Raw genomic sequence first — 18,271 nt, 5'->3', positions numbered from 1 at the left:
CTCTTGAAAACTTGTTTTAACTTTTCGTTTGTTCTTTAATACATAAGAACTTCCTCCCTCTGAAATACCAAATAAAATACTAATTAAGTTGTTAAGATATTCTATTTAGCCAGTTGCTACCTCCCCACAACATAAGATATTTTCCAAACTATTAATTTTAATTTTTTTAAGTAATTATTAATACTACGGTTAGGTGACCATATATTTAAACTTATCTGCATTAACGAGCTAATTTGCAGTGTTTCATTCTCACACCATCTTACTGACACCATTCTTCTCTTTATTCTTGTTGTCGAACACAATGAAATCAGATATTGTATATATCTGAAACTCCAGAATAATACCACTCCATTTCTTCGCTAACCCCCTAAGAGTAGTGCAATGGGTTCTACCACCCTATTTTATCATAGCAAACAGTTTCAAACACAAGTAACGTGTTTTACAGATTTTGGGTCACACCATTATAAAAATATTAACAGTAAACATGCAAAATATATATTTAATTGTGAGAATGATACCTTTGCATCTTGGAGAATCATTTCAATAGATCCAATCTCTCTCGTTATATTTGCTTGGGATTTTTTATATCCTAACAACATACACTTTGAAATGCCAATCAAACTTTTTTGGATTCATATCGGTTACTAAATCATATTGTTTTTCCATTTTTTTCAGGTTCGATAGTAACTTGATAACAAGAAAATTTCTGTGAGGTAACTTTATAAAATGCTTAATTGCTAGGAACGCGGGAGAATCTTTTTAAATGGAATAAACATCCTTTGGGTAACATGTTCTAAATATTTTGAATTTTTTAGACTTATCTGAATTGTAAAATCTTTTTTGTTCATTTACATGACTTTTTTACTTGATCCCTCATGAGTCATGATGCCACTTGGCAACCGAATAAATTATATACTTGTCAAATAATATATTTGTACACTTGTCAACCAATTAATCATGTACTAATTGTTTATCTAATACTATTCTTCTAATAGAGGGTTTCAAGTTAGTAGAATTTCACGTTGTCAATGCTCTCAGCTATGGAGATACTATTTATGATATGCCCATCATCATTCACATGGCATGCAATGATTCATACATACATAAACATTAGTTGATTGGTTCATTTCATAGTTTTATGCCTTCTGTTTTTATGCTTAGTTATGCTTCATTTCACAGTTTTATGCCTTCTATTTTTATGCTTGATTATGCTTTGAGTCTTTTTCTAGAAGATACTTCAACATATTCTTCCTTTCTAACAATTTTTTCTCTTTATTTCTCCCGTTCTTAATTTTGACTGACCAGAAATCACAACAAATTCTGAAATTTAAATTTTTTGAAATTCAAATTAACCTACGTGTCATATTCCCCAATTCTTCAACTTTCTAAATCTTGCTTTCTTCTATTACGAGCTTGATATTTAAGAAGGAAGAAGGTAGAAAACAGAATCCATGGACACACAAGACTGTTGATGCCGCCGCACCTCATGGCTCCAACGTTCAGTGGAATTGTGGTGATTAAGGAGACGGCAATGGTGGTGGTAGGGGTTACGGCGGTGGATGAGGTGGCGACCGCTATGGTGGTGGAGGAGGCTTGGCGGTGATGGTTGCAATGGTCGTGGTGGAGTTCGTGGTGGTTATTAATGTGGTGGTGGTTGGTACGGAAGAGGAAGAAGAGAGTAGATCGGAGAAAGAATCGAGCGGCAAGCACAGAGAGCACATGCAGCGAGACTAAGAAAGCAGAGAGCACAGCAGCAGCAACAAGAACATAGCGGTGAGATCTAACCGGCAGCCAATCTAGGTTTGCATGTTCTTTTTTTATTCATTTCAAATTTTTTCAAATATGATTCATAATATGGAGCCATATCTCACATTCTTCTTTATGCCTTATTTAATCACTTTTCTACGATTCAGCTGCGGGTTCCGTAAGCTTCAGTAGCTTTATGTGATCTTTTCTGTGAAGCATACTCTGCTACTTACGCAACGCAGAATCGCTCATCTCCCCTCAAAGATATCATACTATACAGTATCCAGGTTAATTTTTATCCAATTGCTACTTTTTCACATTTTTTTTACTTTTTTTTATGTTGATCTGAAGAAACCATTTTACACTACAACAAATCCGGCAGATAGCGGCAGTTGCTGGAGCCGTTTAGCGGTAGTTTTGAATCGCAGCAAAACATATCGCGGCGGTTTTACAAAACGCCAAAAGATGGGGCGCGGCAAAACGGATAGCGGCGGTTTTCTTCAACCGCTGGAATAACCGCCGCGAAATGAAACTTGGGTTTTGCGGCGGTTACTTCCCGCCGCAGTATGTGGATGGTAAATTTTATTTTCCAATTTGCGGCGGTTTGTAACCTCCGCTAAATGCTAGTGTTTTGAAAACGGCGTTGTTTTGTGGCGGTTGATAACTGCCGCTAAATATCACGAAAATAGACAATATTATCATTTTGCGGCGGTTAAAAACCGCCGCCAAATTTGAATTTCCCATTAAAATTTTAGGTTTTCTATTATTTTGCCTCTTTTTGAAAAAATATGTTTATTAATCTTAATTTTTTTCTTTTTAATTAATTTAAAGAAATTGCAACCAAGTAAAACAGCTCAATTAACATAACAAACCAAATTAAATATATACAAACATAACATATATAATGAAATTGTCATAATATCATCCAAAATAAAGTAAGAATGCCTAAGTTGAAGAAAATAAGCATAAAGCACTAAACCAACTTAAATGCATAAGTATCTAAGAACATTGATTGAAATTCAAAATTTTTGTTACGGGTCGTGATTGGCAGATGAAGATGGCCCTGTGCTTGACGAGTCCGGTGTACCACCCAAAAAAGCCAACTTTGCAACAACCTCAACTGGAAAATTGCCTCCTTACTGTTGGACTAGATATCCCAAGACCTTATGTATCGACTGTCTCTTTGCCTACTCTTCTTCTAGCTTAGCCATCAATTCCGCAATCCTCCTCTCGTACTCTTCATTGGGCCTTGTAGAACTCGACGGTTGTCCAGCAGGTTACCAAAGACTTGGGTGGGACATGGTCCAGCACCTAGGGCACGAACTCGTCCTGGGTGCTCCTTTCCGAGAACTTGTGCTAGCGAATCATTTTGTGAAAGGTGCCTAGAGGATCCATCTTGCCTCTCAACATTCGAAATTGCTTCCTACAAATATACAACACATTGGAAAGGCATGAGTTAACAGTAGCACGATATATACAGTAAGCTAAGTTGCTTGAAATTTTCAAACATGACTCACACTAACAACACGCGCATCGGGATGGATATACGAGCCATCTTTTTTCTTATGAGTCATGATAAACAACTCTCCTCTACCAATGCGCCTTCCTTGCTCTTTCTCTTACATCGTTGATATCGACATAATTTAGTAAACAACAACAATATACTCAGGAAGATTAATCAAAATCTTAATAAATAATGATGACTTATGACTTATTACCACTTCGTCTTTTTTTCTTGCCAAAGTTTTGGAGCCCCCAGTATATGTGTAAAGTTTCTTGCTCCGATTTAAAGCGTTCTGTTTACACTTTTTCTATGAACAAATAACAGAACAAATGTAAATGAGAAAGATAGATGTTGATTATAAAATGTAAGAGGAGTAATATGTATACACATGTATATTTTTGTGGAAATAATAAAATATACCAAGGCTTACCATTGTTCCTTCCTTCTGGCGATTGTTAATGAACTTTTTCCATTCATTTTCATCTATTCCTTTCGGGAGATGCTCAAGATTTTCCTCATAAGTCCTTATTTCTTTGTAACACCTATGATACAAGTGGTGCCTTGTATCCTTCCAGTTCTTTCCTATCCTCTTCATAATATCGCGCTTTATTTTTCCTCCAGCATCGTCCTCATAATGAAAGACCCGCTGCAATTAGTTGAAGAAATGCCACAACCATTACAAAGTAATTTAAATTGTTAGAGTATGACACTCAAATCCAGTACAAGCAGTTCCAATTACGTATAAATGAGAATTGCTTAAATAATGAAGTGAAAAATAAAATACAAAAATTTTACGAACCATATAATTTACCCATGCAAAAGCCCTTACCAAAAAGAAAAGCCAAAATTGCTTAAATTGTTGAAGCTTAAAGTTGTACCTTAATCATGTCGTAAGCATGTTCCTTCTTAGCTTTGTTCACATGCTTCCAACTTTCTGCAGATATGGGGAACTAGGAATAATCTGCACCCAAACTCCCTAAGAAACCACTAAATAATCCATCAGCCTGACCAATTGGTTGCAGCTCTTTGTTAAATGGGAGTACTATCTTTGTATTGGAAGGGAGCGCCATAGCCTCCCTCATGCTCAGCCTAGAAGCTTTTCTCATGTCGTCCTCTAAGAAGTGTATGGGAAACAAAATTACTATCTAATCATTGCAAAAAAGGAAAATAGAAGTAAAGGACTTTAAAGATAACTGTTTACAAAATTAGGATGAAAAAAAGTTTACCGATAACAGTAACTTCCCAGAAATATGTATCTCTATGTTTCCCGTTTTGGTGCTGACGTTCGATTTCTTGGGTAGCAAACAAGTCGTCGATATGGTCATCAAACGACGGAACTTCGTCCGCCTCTGGGTCGTAATCCTCATCCTCTAATTCATGATCCGCCACTTCCACGCGATGCCGAGTCTCTAATTGTTCTGTGGGAGTTTGAGGATCATCAGCACTGCTCGACTGCGCAATCCTATAATCGATGTGCGGTGCACGAAACGGTCCGTTGATACGGGTTGCCGGAGCTCTATTAGCTGAGGACGAAATCGGAGGAGCCCTATCACGTGGTTGCTCACGTGATGTTTGAGCTCCTCTAGTCATGGACCCAACCTTAAGGCAATATGAAAGCATTTAGAATTATATTCTAGAGACAAAGCGAAATAATATTGAGAATTAATTTAATTCATAAACTAATCATTTTGCCAGGAGAAAAATTAACAACATGGTTCAATTAGAGAAATTGAAGGATAACTAATTTTCACATAAGGTTACGTCAAGAAATATTAACCACAAACATTAACTGTTGTCTCTTCAGTTCCGGCATTAGTTCCGGCATCTTTCGGGGGTTCCTGTATAATGTTGTATCATGGTTTCCTAGGCATCGTTACAAACCTTGACAAAAAATAATATTACTAGACAAATGACAAGCGCAACGTAAAAAGACCTATAAAGCAAATAGAGAAGGCAAACTATAACACAAAATTAGAGAATAAAAAATTATGAAATTTATATGGAACACAATAAGGCACATTACATGATACATCATAGGTGGATAGATTATATTAGATTTTTTTTAAATAATTTAAAATTTTAATCAATTAAGTCTAATTAAATTAGTTTAACATAAAAAACATTAATTAGTTTTAAGATTAGTTCAAGTCTTATTATTTAATAGGATTAATGACTGGTTTACAAATAAATTTGAATGTGTCATAAAAGCATATGTATACCAAATTAATTCTTGACCTGGTAAGTAAAAACACTTGAATAAGTGAAAGATTATTTATTATCAAAAGCCAAGAATCAAGCTTGACAAACTGCTACTAATATCCTACATTGGATATTTATTAATGGAATAAATAAATAAATAATAGTAGTAGTTTATAATATTATAATAAATAGATAGATGAGTTGTTATATTGAGGTGGGTTCCCTATATTGAATGCAGGAAATTAATCTTACATTTATTCTCTTCCCTACTCCCTCCTTACTTTGCTTATTTTTTGCGATAAAAAAAGGGATAAAAAAATAAATCAAGAATGCACAAAATATCCAAAACCATCAACCAAGGTCATACTCATAGTAATAACATCATTTTCACATTATCAGCAATAACCATACCAAATTAATTAGCTGATAACATAACATCACTAAGAATTAACATACCATACGAAGAATTTCATAACTCATAAGCCATAACATAGCAGCAGCAACAACCAATGATATTAACCCAAGCATTAAAATATGCAATGGAAGGAAAAAAAACAGAAGCAACTAAACAAAAACAAGTAAAAGCATACACATCGGGATGGCGAAAAAGGAAAAGTGTAAGAAAATAAAGACAGTAACAAAAAGGGAAGAATACGAACCAGTGAAAGGACGGCGTAGGGAAGAAAAACACACGACAGCCGGCAGGAGAAAGGGAAGAACAGCAGCAGCTGATGGAGAATAAGTGAAACTCTATTGGGTTCACGAACCAGGCTTTTTTTTTTTTGTTTTTTGGTATCCAAAATGATGTTTAGACCATTCTTTTATTTTCAAGAAAGAAGATACATAAATACTTTTGTTTAGAAATTAACCTAAGCACACATGACGTAAATGAAATTTGCAGTGCTTCCCTTTTTAATCTAAAGTTGTAGCACGAGATTCAATAGAATTTCCGAACCAAAATAAAAATATAATGGGAGTAACACTTATCAGTTATCGTAATTCTGGAAGAGGCGGAAGGAAAGTACGCACAAAAACATAATTATTAGACTAAAATAATGAAAGAAGAGAAGGAAAATTACATAAGAAATCTACTTATGACATATTTTTAACGAAAGGCTTCATTTGATGAATATGAATATATGATCGTCCCATCCCCTTGAACTAGCTGCCTCACTAACTGCTTTTAAAACATGCAGATGCAACATTAGTCCCAATTTCCTTTTCATATTTTGTTTACTTACTTACTTAGCTTTTAGTTTATTTACTTTGCTTATTTCTGTTTTTGAATTTTATATGTTATTTTTTCTATTTTATATGTTATTTTATCTTATATTAATTTGAGTAAAGTATCATTTTTGTCTCCAACGTTTGGAGTAAGTCTCAAAGTTATCCCTAACGTTTGAATCGTCCTATTTAAGTCCCTAACATTTCAAAATTGACTCAATGTTGTCCTGCCGTTAAAAATCTGTTACAGAATTGACGGCGGGACAAAATTGAGACAATTTTGAAACGTTAGGGACTTAAATAGGACGAAAACGTTGGGGACAAAAACGATACATAGAAATAAATTTTAATTTTATCCTTCACTAATATCAATCTTTTACGGTACATAGTTATTCAATTATTTTTAATCACATTTAAGTAAATTACACTTAATCACATTACTTTGATTTTAAATAAATTTATTTTTTTTATAATTTTACTCTTAAAGATTTTTACTCATCATGAAATGTTTGTAAAATGACTAGAATCACATTACTTTATTATATATGTATCATTTTTTTCCCAACAAGTTTATGTACTAGTCATTCTACAAATATTTTATGATGAGTAAAAATTTTTAAGAGTAAAATTATAAAAAAAAATAAATTTATTTAGAATAAAATTAATGTGATTAAGTGTAATTTACTTAGATGTGATTAAAAAATAATTGAATAACTATGTACCGTAAAAAATTGATATTATTGAAGGATAAAATTAAAATTTATTTCTATGTATCGTTTTTGTCCCCAATGTATTCGTCTTATTTAAGTCCCTAAGGTTTCAAAATCGTCTCAATTTTGTCCCGCCGTCAATTCCGTTAACAGATTCCTAACGGCAGAACAACATTGAGTCAATTTTGAAACGTTAGAGACTTAAATAGGACGATTCAAATGTTAGGGACAACTTTGAGATTTACCCCAAACGTTAGGGACAAAAATGATACTTTACTGTATTAATTTTTTTTATGTTAAATACTATTTGCTAATAGGCTTGATATGACGGGGTAAAGTCACTTTTATAACCCAACAAGAAGAAAATCAGACACAGAAACCAAGAAGCCCAAATATTGTATACTGAAAAAATTGGAGCAAGATCTTTCTCAATTCCAAGTCATAAAAAAAGGGTGCATTGTTTAAACATAACGATTGTACAACGATAAAGATAAATAGAACACACAAATTGAAAAGGGAAAATAGTTTTTCTGCGAGTGAACAGAATCAAGTAGACCAAAGAATCGAATATGATCCCCTTTAAACAATTAAAACAAATAAATGATGGAAATAAAGTAAATTAGTTATGGAAAAAAAAGATCAGACATGCACACATATGAACAGAAATCAATTTTTTTGCCCTTCATCACAAATGGAAGATCGATTTAATAAGAGACCAGATGTTTGATCCCCAAATTGTATATGGCCCGTTGACAACATCAAGCTCTTTACAAAAATAATGCACTAAAACTAATTGCAAATCATAGTTAAAAAAGGGGATTAAAATTATTTTTAGTTATTTTCCTTGTTTCCGTTACTCCAGAGCATTATTTTTTTCCCTAAACAACTACTAATAAACCAAAAAAGCAGTGAATGAAATTAATACAAGTTAATGAGTTAAAAAATAATTTTTTATCTTAAAAAATATTTAACAATTCAGCCATGTAACACGAGGGGTACATAGACCTAAATTAGAGTAATTTGGGTAGTATACATTACTTACCGCTGAATGATATATAAAAGAAAAATAAATTAATTGTAAAGAAAAGAAGCTAAGAGCTTGAAAAGAATTTAAAGTTCTTCGAAAGGTGAATAAAGGGTTTACTAATGGCGGACGGATACAGCAAAGAAAAATAAACTTGTAGGCTGATTGCATTATTTATTCATTCTCGAAAATCATTTTAACAGTGGGTAATTTAACTTTTATCAAAGTAAATTTTTCCATTCCATTTAATTTTACTTTTCATATGTTTTCAGATTTAATTGCATAATGTATAATTTTTTTCCTAAATATCATCTACGAATAAATTTAAGTAAATATTAAAGAATATAAAAAGTGAAACTGTTATGTAATTAATGAGTAAAAATGAAGAATGTACAAAACAGGGGTGCACTGTGTAAACATAAAGCATGTACAAAGATAAAGATCAACAGAACACGAAAAAGTAATCAGAACTTGTCAAATTATCAAATTCGCTCCCACTTAAATAATTAAAACAAAAAAATGACGTAAACAAAGTAAATCAGTTCAAACCAAAAAACCCACAGACATGAACACATATGAACAGAAAACAATTTTCTTGTCCTTCGTAGCCTATGGAAAGTCGAATTAATATGAGATTAATACAAGTTATAATATACCCAAAAAGCAGTGAACGAGATTGATACAAGTTAAGGATTAAAAAAACGAATTTTTTATATTACAAAAAAAAGTTTAACAATTCAGAAATGTAACACGAGAGTTTCATAGAGCTAAATTAGAGTAATTTGGATATGAATTCTTACCCTTCTTTGCAAAAAGATAAGAAGAAGTATCGGTTTCCGAAGATATCTTTTTTTTGCTCAGTTCTTGTCGTTTTTGAAATTCTTTCAACATCAAATTTGTGTTTTTCAATTTCACCGCTTTCTTAAGGAATCTCAATTGCGCTTATATTCATCACTGTAGGAATTGGGTCGATACAGTACTTACAGATGAATGATATGAAAAAGAAAACTAAAATACGATAAACAAAAGAAGAAAAAAAAAGTACCTTAGCTTTGGAAAGACAATCTTATATTTAACCAACAACAGAAAAACCTCTCGAAGAAAAAGGGAACTGAACTCAGGTAAGTGGTTTGAAATGGAGAAGCCTCTCACCTGATAAGAATGACGTGTAACTGATGTGAGAGTTTGAGAGTTATAGAAATGTTGGTCAGTATGGAGAAAACAGAAAATGATTAGAAATAGGAGGAGATCACAACAATATTTGACAAATTGACTTAACGTTAATTATTTCAAATAGTTTGTTTTTGTATTTTCAAATCACTTTTAAATTTGTATAATACAATGTATCACTGTTCCTTTATTGTTGCACCAAATCTGTTATGAAGTTACGGGATTAAACTAAAACAAGTTATCTATTGCTTTTTTAAAAAAGTAAACTGAACCACCTGCATAATTTAAATGGACTTAAACTGTTAGGTTAACAAAAAAGTAGAGAATATTAGTTTAATTTCAAATGTTTGTTGAAATAATCAGTTATAAAAATTTGTGATTCTCAAAGCTATATAAATGTGCTTATTGAATTAAATAAACTTCACTGATAAGCAATACAATCAGTTTACATAAGTTCATCACAAATTATTTCTGAAGCCAAACTCACCTATCTAGTTCTCCTCTTTTTGGGTTTCTATCTAAATTTTTTTTATATGCTATCTTGAACTGTTTCACATTAAATTGTTTTGATTTCTCACGATGAAACTTGGTTTTTGTTTTTTAGTTTGTTGAAGTACTCAATTTTCACACCAAAAGCCAATTATATGGATCTTCAACCAGGTAAGTAACATTGTTTTTCTGCTTCTTATGTATGTACTATTTGAAACCTTTTTTTTATAGTTTTTCTAATTTCAGTCTAAATCAAAATAAACGTCCTTTGAAAAATTAAATCTTTAACTGAAAAAAGTATACAACTAAAAAACCTGTTCATAATAGCATATAAAAATTAACAAAATTCACAAAATCTGATACCATTCATGATCAGTACCTTAACCCAGCAGCTCAAACAATATTATCAACAACAAATTAAGAGAATAAATCAAGCAAAAAGTCAGTATCAAATTTTTCAAAAAGTGCTTAATGCTGAATAGATGACCAAAGGTAGGGATAGAGAGACATCAAAAAAATACTCAATAATATTACTATGGTAATCTCAGCAACTCACAATACTCAAAAAATAACAAAATATTAGCAACTCAATATCAGTGAACTATCCCAGTAACTCAATCAGTAATTCATTATTATTAAGAACAGATCAAAAAAAGAAGAAAAACCAAACTCACGAAGCAGTCTTTAAGCTAACCAAAGGAAGGGACAGAGAGATAGAGAGCAAGTATGACGACGAAAAAGAGCGAGCTCGACGGCAATGGTGAGTAGAAGAGAGACCTCAATGGCGACGATGAGGATAATAGAGAACTCGGCGCTTACGGCGAGGAGAGGAGAAACCTCAAAAACGGCGATGGTGGGGAATCTTCGAATCTGCTACCGATGAGCAGACCACGCCGATTCCGGTGTCCAATGTGATTGCAAATTTGTCATCATTTTTTCGAGAACTTTGTGGGAAAGCCATAAACCCTATGCAGCTTGTTGAGCTTCAGAATCATGTTGTGCAAACCCTATGTCATATGGAAATGATTTTCCCTCCATCATTCTTCACCGTCATAGTTCACCTCATGGTACATTTTGTTGATGAGGTTACTCTTGGTGGACCAGTACATTATAGGTGGATGTATCCAATAAAAATATTAGATTGCTGATAAACCCCCTTCGTACACTCAGTTGAATTAATTGTGTATATACTGAGCGTTTTATTGTATCGTATAAAAGGTATTTAGGACATCTGAAGCAATATGTTCGTAATAGGGCACAACCAGAAGGCTCAATTGCAGATATTTGGATAATATTGAGACTAGAATCAATCGACCAGGGCGAGTTGATGATGAGCCCGTTGATGTTCTTCATACTTTAGGGGAAAGTATGTTTCCAACTATTGGAAAGGCATTGGGGGCTGTTTCGCATTTCGAACTTACTCCAATGGAAAAACATCAAGCTCATCGTCATGTGCTAGTCAATTACGATGTCGTGGTTCTCTTCGTTAAGTAGGTGAAGAGAGAACTTTTGCTTGGTCTAGAATTCAGAATAAATTTCCGTTGCAAGTATAGCTTCTAAACCAACAAAAGTCCTTTCTTACAAACGTTTTGGTTGTCACAAGTAACAAACCCCTAAATAAATTGATAACCGAAGTATTCAAACCTCGGGTCGTCTTCTCAAGGAACTGCAGGGAAGTATGTTCTTATTATTGGTTATGGAAATTGTAAATTGGGGTTTTGAGAATGAGGAGTGAATAAGTTAATTAGCAATTAAAGTAAATGAAGAACAAGTAATTTAAATAGCAAGTAAAATAAATAAATGACTGTAAATAAACTTTTGGCAAGGTATGAGAAATTAGAGGTCCTATCCTAGCTATCCTTATCAATGATGATGAGAATTGAATCTTAATTCCACTTTGTTAACCTTTACTAAGATAAAGGAAGGTCAAGGGATTAATTGGTTTGATCTTCGAATCCTGTTTATTTCCTAAGAAAAGATTGGGATTATTGAAGTTCGTTTAATTAACAAGATAACAATTATCATTCATGTTTGAGTTTGATAACTCCTGAATTACTGATTTCTTAACCAAGACCAAAAGGGAGGAAAGTAAATCTACTGGAATAAAAATGTCTTCATATGGGAATAACAATAATGTAAATAAGAGAAAAGCAATAATAAACTGAAATACCTCAAATAACATCAATTCAAAAGAGTAATCTGTAACATGGAAGAATTCATAAATTAAATTGCAACATCAAATAACCAACTAAAGTGATGGAATGAATAAAAAGTGAAAGGGAAGCTTAAAGTAAAGGAACATTGAACCTGGGATCGAGAGTCACTCCTAAAACTAAGAGAATTCCTAAATCCTAATCCTAAGAGAGAAGAGAGATGAGAGAACCTCCCTCAAAACTAAATCTAAATCATGAAAACTAACTAAAAGTGGTGACTCCCCTTGAATGGATGCATTCTCCCACTTCATAACCTCTGGTCTATGCCTTCTGGACTTGGATTTGGGCCAAAAAGGGCTTCAGAATTCGCTGGGAGTATTTTCTGCAATTTTTGGTGCGTGGCCTCTGTCACGCGTCCGCGTGGGTCACGCGGTCACGTCATTCAGAGTTTTCCTTGTCACGCGGTCGCGTCAGTCATGCGGTCGCGTCGCTGCTTCTTCGCGCTTGGCATGCGGCCGCGTCGCTGCTTCTTCGCGCTTGGCATGCGGTCGCGTCGCCCATGCGATCGCGTGGATGCCAGTTTCTTCAAAAAAAACTCCGTTTTATGCTTTCCTTCCATTTTTGTATGTTTCCTTTCCATCCTTTAAGTCATTCCTGCCTTAGAATATCTGAAACTACTCAACACACTAATCACGGCATCGAATGGAAATAAAGGTAATTAAAATAATTAATTTTAAAGCCTAGGAAACATGTTTTTCACATACATCACATAATGAGGAAGGGAAAGTAAAACCATGCAATTAATATGAATAAGTGGGTGAAGGATTGAATAAATCACTCAGATTAAGCACAAAATATATCATAAAATATGGGTTTATCAGTAGGTATACACATGTATTTCTAAAACACCAATATAACTTTTTTCTCACTGTGACTAGTTGGACTAATTTTCTTTTCTACCATAAAGTACATTTAGGAAAAAGACAAAGCAAAGCTTGCGTCATCAGACAAGGTCGCAAGCTAAGATAGATAGTGTCATCCATGCAGAATTTCCTCGGTGGTTCAAGCATGAGTTTGACAGAATTCTAACCTGAACATTGTGTTTTTAGCCTGGAATTAGTACTATATTAAAACCGATTTTAATCTAAAGCATGAATGTTATGTGGTTCCAAGTTCCTATGGAAAGTACGCTTCATTCGAAAGACTTGATGTTGCTTGCGTGCGGTCCCATGATTCAGGCAAGACATTTTGGGGCGTACAATGTTAACGGGTACAAGTTTAGAACTATCACAAAGGAAAACGGGATGAAAACACAAAATAGTGGAGTATATGTATCATCTAATACAAGAAGTTATGCAAGCATGCGTGACAATAGAGTAGCTGTTGGTGGTGTTCCGTATTATGGAAAAATTGTAGACATAATTGAATTGAATTATAGTTGTTCCTTCACGGTGGTATTGTTCAAATGTGTTTGGGCTGATACCACTACCAGTAGAGGCATCAAACAAGACCATTTGGAGCTTACCAGCGTTAATTTCTCTCGTACGATACACACTGGTAATCAAGAAGAAGATGAACCATACATATTGGCATCGGAAGCTCAGCTTGTATACTATGTGGATGACGAAGTAGCTAAGGAATGGAGTGTTGTGGTTCATGTGAAACCAAGGGATTTGTATGACACGGGAGAAGAGAATGAAGAAGCTGAAGTTGGTTTTTCTCCACAGCCAGGGTTGAACATGTCAGCGGAAGGGGACATTGGAGATTTACTGTTGAAAAGGGAGGAAGATATAGAAGACCTCATAGAAAGTGCTTTAGAGAATTTTGATGATGTCGCGTAGTGCTTATATGAAGCCTTTTAATATAATTTAAAAATGATGTTTCTGTCATTCTCTAAGTTAAATAAACTCAATGTTGTACGTTGTTTTCTTTGGTTACTTTATACTTGTGTAGTTTTTATTTGCAGTTAAATATTCATGTTATTGTGAATTTTCATGAGTAAAAGCAGATTTTTCGTTTTTTTCAACGATTTTAATACGGGGAAGTTAGTTTACGTTAAATCTTTATTCCTTCTACAGTTGTTGTTTTTCTTATGGTTGAATTTTTCATAATCTTGCTATCTATTACGCAATATAATTTTACTAGTGTTACGTTTTGAAAACAATACTGAATATAACATGACGGTGGAACAGGATCAATGAAAACTGAGGACTTTTCATCATCCTCTACAAGCACAACAATTCCTACAGAGTTTCTGTTTAAGAAATTTGGCCAAACTACTAACAAGGGTGATGGTAATTGTCGAAAATTTTAAGTTTATTTTTAAAATTGTCTTACCATCTTGTAGTTTGGTTTTTTTTTCTATGTCAGTATTTAATGACTCCGGAGTTCTCAGCTTCTTCTATGTATACTCAATCTGTTATGTGATGTTGATATTTTTAGTCTTACCTGAATATTCTGGAGAAATAGTTCCTGACAGTCTAGATGGAGAAGAGTCTGATTCAGAAGACGATTTAGATGATATCTCCTCTGTCGCAGTCGACAGATCTATGCAGTTTGATCTGAATAAGGTTTCGAAAGAAGACAATGAAACTCTAGAAGACCAACAAGATAAACAAGATGATATACATGTTAAGAAAATGTGCTTTGATATGAATAAAATGCCATGGTATGGAGATGAAATATCAGATCCTCTAAACGTGAAGCCCATAGATTCATAACAGAGTATTTTTCGCCAGGTCAATACGATGTTGGAGAGAAATTTTGATCTTTTATTATAACAGTTACGCTGATTTTGTTAGTTTAATGATTTGGGTCGCCGTTGTACATGTTTATCTACTTTTAGAGTTTTTTTATTTAGGTTTATTAAGGCATAACTTTAAAGAGGAGTAACTTCGATTTATGCTCTCTAGAACTTTATTTTAACTTTATAAATTCAGATTATGATTTTATTTTCTTCTTTTACATCCATGTTTGAAAGTAAATTTAAACGCCAATAACGTAATCAAAAAAATCTTATTGGTAAATTTGTTCACATGAGTAACATATATAGCTTATTTAACTTGTGAATTTTTTTTTACGTAAAACGAATGTAAAAAAAGTGTTACGAGTTTAAGTAACAATGATTCAAACATATGTAGCTTAAAGTCTTTAGTTAACTAGATTATACCCAGATGGTTTATTACTAAAAAAAATATTGCAATATGTGGTAATATGCATTTTGCGGCGGTTTAAACAAAACCGCCGCAAAATGTAAAACAATAACTCACCCAGCGATTTATATAGCGGCGGTTTTCGAAAATACGCCGCTAAATGCATACCTGATTGACATACAGCGGCGGTTCGAGAAAACCGCCGCTAAATGTCGGACTGATTGCAGCACCAAACCCGAACCGCCGCTATATGCGCCGCAGGTTCTCGTTTCACGGCGGTTTTACAAAACCGCCGCAAAATCTCTGCCGCTATCTGCCGGATTTGTTGTAGTGTGCCTCCATGACTAATGAGAACATGGGCTTCCATGCAGGTTAGTAATGTATTTCTTTTCAAATAATATTATCTTAATTGTTTTACCTTCTTTTTTTTTTTTTGCAATTTACCAAATCATTTGTAATTGTGGTTTCCATTATTCATAATCTACTTGAAGAATCTTTATGTCAACACTTTTTATTGGATGAAAATTTCCTTTGTCAACACATTGATGTTATATCTGTGATTTGTTTTTTTTACTCATCACTAACATATCAGTATATTTCTATTTCTTCAATCATATTAATATGTATTTGAATTCTCTCATAGGAAACAACAAATTTTGTCAGAAGTTGTGTATTTTGTTCAATGGGGTCATCCTTTTCAGTAAGTTGTGTTTTTCTATTTGTTTTTTACTGCTAACTTTCAGTTATTTAAAATTTAAATTTGGAATTCAAAATTGAATTGAAAAGAAGAGATTCATTTTACCCTTTATAAAATTATGGAAGATGTTTTTTTCTCTTTTTTTTTTTTTCAATTCTTCTCCTCATTCTCGCTCTTTCCCAATTCCCATTTTTTTATTTTCCATTTCATCCCTTTCCAACTCATAATGTTTCTTCTTCCTTTTGATTTCGCACAAAAATACAGAACCAAACCTTGAGTTTCAGTTCAATTTCAGTTCCGCAAAAGGCTCAACCACAGAAGAAACAAACTGGTACATATATACTAACTCCTCTTCTTTGGATCTCTCTTTTAAGTTGGTGATAGTTAATGGAGTATGCTTCGAGCTTTATTTATTATTTTTATTTTTTCGTTCGAATTAGTTTTGAGATAGATTCCCATACCAAAGAGTTTTGATTCCCTCACCTTTCTCTTTGAAATTTCCACACACAGAAAGTTTATGTATAACAGGTGTGGATTTGGTTCAGTATAATTCGGTTTCAATGCAAAAATCCTCGAACAACGATTCTCTATTTTTCTGCTTCCTTTGCTTATTCAACTTTTTGATCGACTCATTCCTTGGTTCTGTTTTCTGATTTCTGCTCTTCCCAAATAATGTTCAAGTTGTGTTCTTTCACGTGTTTATTGTTAAAACAAGGTGAGATTTCATTTGGATTTTGTTTAGAATTAATCAAGAATGCAGGGTCGAAGGACTAGAACGCGATACCGTTGCTCTTTGTTCTGGATTTTTCAATGTTGTTTACTGTTCTGATCGGCTTATGTTTCCTTGAAATCCGGGGTTGGAAAAGCTGGTGGTGCCAGATAGAAGTCCATGTCCGATGCTGTGAACAAAGCAAACATGTTCTTTGATTCTCTTTTATTATTCTTCTTTCTTCGGATAACAATTATTTCCAATTTTGTTGTTGTTGTTTTACGATTTATTCTTTAATTCATTATATTATCATTTTTCAGGAAAAAAAGCTTCATACCAAGCAAATGCTAGAGAACAGACTAGCATATGAGGAGGATATAAGGGCCTACAACAAAGGATTGGTAATTGCTTTAACTCGATATTTTTATTCTCTCTTTTATTGTGATTCATACTAATCTTATGGTTGACCTCTTAATGTTTTAGAATGAGGGTAGAGATTCTAATAAGTCAAAATTTATGGTGAATGATGATTATGATGATGAAGAGGTGATGAAGCTTTGTAATTTATTTTCAATTGTGAAATAGATTCTGACAGTAGTTGTTATTGTTTGTTAACGAGTTTGAAATGTTCTTATTTTTTTTAGAGGATGAGTGAAGTAGTTGCTATGGTGAAGGAAGAGGCCTTGAAGTGGGAGGAAATAATTTCATTCATCATCAATCTTCATATAGTTTTGGGAGTTGATTAACAATATAGTTTGATCATCTTAATTTTCTGCTTACTTTTATGTGTGAAGATCATGAAATTTGAGGTTTAGTAAGGTTCTGTAGTTACCATTATGTTTGAACAAGTTCTTTAGTAATTTTATTCATTTAAAAGTTTAGAATCTCAACTATATTACTTTTTATTTCTCCTCAACTTTATTTATTTTTAACCTTGAAAGAGATTTAGTCTATAGCTTTGTCAAACAAGGTTTATAATTCATATAGACAATGTTTAATTGTTATACTTAGGAGTACTAAATTTTCTTAGGATACTATTGAAAGGAATTTTTGGCAAACTAATTGGTGCACAAATTGTAAATCACACTTTTCACAACTCGTACCACTAACCAGCAAGTGCACTGGGTCGTCCAAGTAATACCTTACGTGAGTAAGGGTCGAATCCCACAGAGATTGTTGGCTTGAAGCAATCTATGGTTATCTTGTAATTCTTAGTCAGGATATCAATTATAATTATCAGTTTGGATTGCGAAAAATAAAGGAGCATGAATTAAATACTTGTTATGCAGTAATGGAGAATATGTTGGAGTTTTGGAGATGCTTTGTCTTCTGAATCTCTGCTTTCCCCCTGTCTTCTTCTTCACGCACGCAAGGTTCCTCCTATGGCAAGCTGTGTGTTGGTTGATCACCGTTGTCAATGGCTACCATCCGTCTTCTCAGTGAAAATGGTCCAGGTGCGCTGTCACCGCACGGCTAATCATCTGTCAGTTCACA

The 18,271-nt window shown here is 33.5% G+C and overlaps 1 long non-coding RNA gene across 3 annotated transcripts; it reads left to right on the top strand.

The window, feature by feature from the left end:
- Positions 1,364–17,125, top strand: LOC107621877. Of its 3 annotated transcripts, none has more exons than XR_002356075.1 (5): positions 1,364–1,800; positions 1,914–2,033; positions 16,015–16,071; positions 16,333–16,399; positions 17,098–17,125. It is a non-coding gene; the product is annotated as an uncharacterized LOC107621877 (long non-coding RNA). The 3 variants fall into 3 exon arrangements; XR_002356076.1 differs by lacking the exon at positions 17,098–17,125 and adding an exon at positions 16,935–16,949; XR_001615973.2 differs by lacking the exon at positions 17,098–17,125 and having other exon boundaries at positions 16,333–16,400.

This window comes from Arachis ipaensis, chromosome B10 (assembly GCF_000816755.2).
Source record: "Arachis ipaensis cultivar K30076 chromosome B10, Araip1.1, whole genome shotgun sequence".
Lineage (NCBI taxonomy): Eukaryota > Viridiplantae > Streptophyta > Magnoliopsida > Fabales > Fabaceae > Arachis > Arachis ipaensis.
The sequence above is the reverse complement of the archived record's forward strand: the minus strand, read 5'-3'. Positions and strand labels throughout refer to the sequence as shown.